A 6,059-nucleotide genomic window follows, 5' to 3' on the forward strand; every position below is an offset into this window, starting at 1 on the left:
CGTGACTTCCTCAACAAGTTTCTTCATCATTTGATCAAATATTTCAAGAGATACTTCATATTACATCCTATTATACATATATTATCCTCCATGAGTCCAAGAGATCAAGATAATTTCAAGTTTGCAAGTTGGTTCATGGTGGTTGACCAAAGGAAGTCAACTAGTCCAAACTGGGGTTCCCTAGACCTTATCTCCTACACTTTTTGTCATATGAAAATTATTCCAAGAAAAAAGTTACTACTTATGACATTAAAAACAACTTTAATTTTTAAGTAAAGATCTAGTTTTTCTTGGAAAGTCATTTTTTATGGTGAAAGCTTATAGGTCATTTTGTCTGAACCCTAGTTAGGAGGTCAACTCCCAAGGACCATAACTTGCTCTATTTTTATGAGATGAAAGCTATTCAAGTTTCATTATCAAATTCAATATGTCCTATCCAACTTTTATTCTTTTAAGAATTTCAATTTCAACTTGCAAGGGCATGTGCCAAAAGGAAACATTTTAGGTCATTTTGAGCCATTACCATTAAACAAGTGATTTTCCTCAACTTCTAAAATTCATTACTCCTTCATGCAAAATCTAAATAAGGTCAAATTTATGACCAAATTGAAGAGTTTTGAAATATATACAACTTTTATGAAGGAACGTTTTCCATTTGAAACCCATAGCAAAAGTTATTCAAGGTGGAAGAAGTGAACATTTGACTTGGTACTTAGAAAATTTTCAAATATGTTTGATTTTCTAAACTTCTACCTCAACATTCATCATGATCCAAGATTCAAATGGAAAAATGTTCAACATAAAAGTTGTTCCCCTTGATCTCACCTTTCCAAAAAGTCCAAGATCATCTCATTTGGCCAAGAATTGGAGGACTTTCACATGGTTTCTTCACAAAGGTTCATTTGGATGAATTTCATGATCACATTCCGATTTCCATTGCATGATCACATGACACATTTTCAGCATTGCACATGAGGAGTTTTGGACCTAATTGCATCATTTCATGGGCCTATCACACGCCCATGCAAGCATGCAAGAGAGATTGCTATTTTTTTTTGCCAATATTTGAAATGTGTAGAAAGCAATTGCCTTGCCTATAAATAAGACCTTCATTGCTCAGAATTAAGGACACCTTTCCCAAACTTTGAACCTACAATCCAAACCCTCACCATTAGAGGATAATCTTGAAGGTTTTCATTTGAAAATCGAGTTTCAAATCTCCTTCTGTTTTGAGATTGAAACTCCAAGAATCCAATCATTTCATTGATCCAATTCAACTTCTGCAAGCTTCTGAAGTCAAGCCATGGCCAATTGGAAGCAAGATCAAGCAAGTTTCAAGCTCCCTCGAAGGTAATTTTCCAGAATTTTCATCTCTTCGATTCTCTCTTAATTCTTCACCATTCTTTGTGATTTTTGGTTGGCTGAAGTCCTACCAATATAGGCAACAAGATTGAGTTGCTTTGAGGTCGAATCGAAGCAACTCAGTTCATGATCCGCAAAATTCAAATCCCTGTATCTTTTTATATACTTGGAATTGGAGAAAATTGAGGCCAAATTCGTGATCCTGAGTATTTTCTCTTTGAAATAGTGTTCTTGTTTTTTATTTTCCATTGAGATGAAGTTGGACCAGTCTGGTGGAGGTCACCGGAGAAGATGACCAGAGCCCTAGCTCCGGTGGTTTGTTGTCATGCTTCTTGGCCTTCTGATCATGTTTGAATGCTCTAATCTGGAGCCTTGGTTTGCATTCCCACGCGTACAACACGTTGACTCGTGTCCATCATGGAACGCGCGCGTGTGGCCATCAGATCTGCCACCTTAATTAATGAGGGAGATCTGATGACCCTTGTTTTTTCTTATTTTATTTTAATTTTTGATTTTGTGTTGAATCCTTTTATTTTGTTTAATTCATATTAATTTCATTTTTAATCCAAAAAATATGGGACTTTCACCAAAAATCTTTAAATATTTTTCTCTTTCATATTCTGAATTAAAATTATTTTTTGGATTAATTTTGATATTTTTCATGAATTAAATGTTTTTGTGCATATTTTTAATTGTTTAAAAATATTTCTGACTTTTCAAAAATCATGAAAATTGTTGTCTAAGGTCCCTTGACCTTGTTTGATCTAGGATAAATCTCTTGGCCATTTATTTGGTGTTTTGAAGGGATTTTAGGTTTTGACCAAATAAAAAATGTATTTTAATTAATTTTTAATTGATTATTTTTGTGATCTTGTGACTTTTGACTTTCTGTTTGGGCCTTGGTCAAGGTTGATTTGACTTTTGTTGGATCAAAACCATTGGATTTAAGGGATTGATGAAATGTACATTTCATCTCCCAAAATGAATGGATGGTTTTGATTTGATCAAATTCCTCCCATGACCAATTTGTGTTTCTATCTTCCCCCCTCTCTTCATCTTCATCCCTATTCTTTCTTATTCCCTCATTTGACCAATGAAATCTCTAATGTCCTAAGGCTAATTGGTTCATCAATGACCTTGTGTCAGATGAACCAATACAAGTATGACTGAGATATGTCCCTCCCCCTTGATCTTTTCTTTTAGTGTGTGGTATGTTTTAGGAGTTTGGTTCTTCATACCAAATCTCTAACATGCATTAACACCTAAATTTTTATTGCCTGACCTCAGATAGTTGTGACTTCTACATAAGTCCAATTACGATTGCTTAACATAGAGCTAAATTTGACCCTAAAGGCGTAACATTCTAGTAAGTGAGATTGTAAGTCTCTCATTCTTCATGGTATTTTATGGAAACTTGACCTTTATTCCTTTCATGAGAGCTAGTGACATACTTGTTGAATTATCCAAGTTGGAGCCCTTGTCATGGAATATGTCTTGGTTTAAGGATTCATACTTGTGAAAGAATGGTTAAGTGTTCTCCAAATAATGACTTAATCAGTTAAAGAAAACCACCACTAACACCTGACTAACCTTTGACTAACACTTGACTAATTCTTATTAATATTGCTTTACTTTCAAGTCATTTACTTTATGCAATTTAAATTTCAGTCATTTATCATTCATTGTCATTTACACTCCATTTAACTTGTTTATGTTTATCTTGATCTTGATCTGAACTCTTGGACCTAGGATTAGGCAACATTCCCTATGCAAAAAGGACTTTGCCAATGCCAACATTTTGAGACTGAGCTATTGTGAAATGAGCCTTCATTTGATGCAAGTCTTGGGATTTCTTGGGTTCATCTGCTACTCTGTCTTTATGCTTAATTGTTATTTTGATCTTGTGTCTGATGCTTTGTTCTGAGTTGATCAAGGAATGTTTCATCTGATACATTGGAAGGCAATGGAGATTGCTAGCTATTGGAGTTGCTTGGTTGGATATGACTATCTTTATTTTATGCCTTGATAATCATGATGTCTGGATATTGCTAATTGCTCATTGATTACTGCTTGATTCAAAGTCCAAAGGGAAAGTGGGTTTTCTATATGACATTCTTATCTATCGGATTGCATCCCATTGGTCAGATCTTTTCAACTCTTAACTCTTAATTTTATGCTTAGGGTAGTCTCTTCATCTCCTCCTACTTCTTAAATTTCAAATCTCTTCCCCTTTTCAAAAAAAACTTTCTTTGCTTGTGATTTTAAAATTAGACTTTATTTTAATGATTAGAAACTTTGGCCTTATGTCAATAAATTTTTAAATATTTTCTTAATCAAATTTGTAAATAAACTTAATCATATTGACTCAAAATTTCAAAAGACAAAAAAAACTAACAACCCCATTCAAATTTTTGCCCCTTTTTTGCCTTTTTAGCTAAATTTTTGTTAAAAGCAATTCACCAACTTATTTGAAATTTTTACCACGAAGTACGTAGTTTTGATCCCTTATTTTTTTATGTTGGTACGTAAGTACAAGTCTGAAGGTCTTGTCAAACACAAAAATATAATCAATGAATTCTTTTCTCATCCCCAAACTCTATTTTTCTCAAACATCATTTATACCAAAAACACATGCACACATAAAAAAGGGATCCCTAGGAGTACCTAGGACACTTTAGATGCTAACAAATTCCCCCTGTGTAACCAACCCCCTTACATGTAATCTATGGCATTTTATTAGTTTTGATTTAAAAACTTCTTATCTTTGGGTTTTGTTCGTACTTTTTCCTTTTCCTTTGGAAACAATAAAAGCGCGGTGGCGACTCTGGTTTTATTGAAGTTAAGTTTATCCATAGCTTAATGGTCATGAATTTACCGCTACAGTTTGGTTATCTTTATTTGATACCATTGATCTTCTTATTAATTGCTTGGATGATTATGCTTTTTTGCTTGCTTAACAATCCAAAGGAAATGGGTTTCTATCTGACGCTATTATCGTGTGGATGCTTCCCATTGGTTAGATCTTTTCAACTCTAAACTTTTAAATCTTGTCTAGGATAGCCCCTTCATCTCCTCCTCATTCTTTAATTTCAAAATCTCTCTCTCATTTTCAAAACTTCTTTGTTTGTGTTTTTCAACTTATACTTGTTTTAATGAGTAAAAACTTTGGCCTTATGTCATTGATTTTCAAAATATTTTCTTAATCAAACTTTTAAATGAACTTAATCATATTGACCTTATTTTCAAAAAGATAAAAAGAACTAACAACCCCATCTAAATCCTTTTGTCCATTTTGTGCCTTTTTCCTTTAAAACTTTTTCAAAAGAAGACATTTTAGATTTGAGTTATCTTTGGTTGAGATATAATTCTCCCATTCCATGATATATTGATTGTAAGACTTTCCATTTACTAGGGGTTAAAGGCATACTTGTTGATTTAATCAGAGTTGGAGCCCCCCCTCTTAAATGTTGTAAAGCCCTTATTATTGGTGGATGTTTGGTTGAGTATTCTCCCATTGATAACAAAAGATCTTTAAGGTTTTGTTAAAATCAATCCACCCATCTTTGAATTTTTTACCACGAACTACGAGGTTTTGATCCCTCATTTTTATGTTGGTACGTAGGCATACGGCCGAAGGTCTTTTCAAACACAAAATTTTAAATAATGAATTCTTTTCTCATCCCCTCATTATATTTTTTAGCAAACATCTTTTTTCAACTAAAACACTTGCACACAAGAAAGGTCTCCCTAGGAGTACCTATGGCACTTTGGATGCTAACACCTTCCCTTTGTGTAACCAACCCCCTTACCTGTAATCTATGACATTTTATTAGTTTTGATTTGAAAACTTCTTATCTTTGGGTTTTGTTCGTACTTTTTCCCTTTTTCTTTGGAAACAATAAAAGCGCAGTGGCGACTCTTATTTTATTGACGTTTAGCTAACCAGTAGCTCAGTGGTCATGAATTTACCGCTACAGAAAGAAAGTGGCAACTCTGCTGGGGAAAGATGATGAACTACAAGGAGAACAACACATCAGCCACACTATCATTCATGAAGGCTAAGATGAAAATGAAGGAGACAGTGCCAACTTTGTAACACGCAAACAGATTTGCAACAATTGGGTTGTTGTTGATGTTCCTTTTATTATGCATCGTTCAAAGTACTATGTCTTATTGTTTATGGAAAAATCATTCTCCTATGCCTAAGGGAGAAGTGAAACATTGTCAGGCATTTTCAAATTATCATTAATAAAATACAATTTTATTCATCCATATTTATGTTGTTTTACTTTTTACTTTTTCTGAAAATGGTAATCAGAAAAAACATAAATAAGCAATAATTTTTCCCATATCTGCATAGTATTTGTTTGCACTCCATATTTCTAAAATCAAAATATCAAATCATTATGCATGTTGCTTCTCAAACCCATTGAGAATAATGACCCTACTCCCTCTCTGAACTTTGATTTCCCTGTGTTTGAAGCTGAGGAAGAGAATAATGATGAAGACGTTTCTGATGAGTTATCCTGTTTGGTTGAGCATAAGGAAAGAACTATTCAGCCGTTTGAAGAGCAGATTGAGTTGGTCAACTTGGATTCCGAAGATGATATCAAGGAAGTAAAGATAGGGTCACAACTTCGTCCAGAGGTTAAGAAGGGGTTGGTTGAACTTCTTCGAGAATATTTTGATGTGTTTTC

Source organism: Lathyrus oleraceus, unplaced genomic scaffold, assembly GCF_024323335.1.
Source record: "Lathyrus oleraceus cultivar Zhongwan6 unplaced genomic scaffold, CAAS_Psat_ZW6_1.0 chrUn0266, whole genome shotgun sequence".
NCBI lineage: Eukaryota > Viridiplantae > Streptophyta > Magnoliopsida > Fabales > Fabaceae > Lathyrus > Lathyrus oleraceus.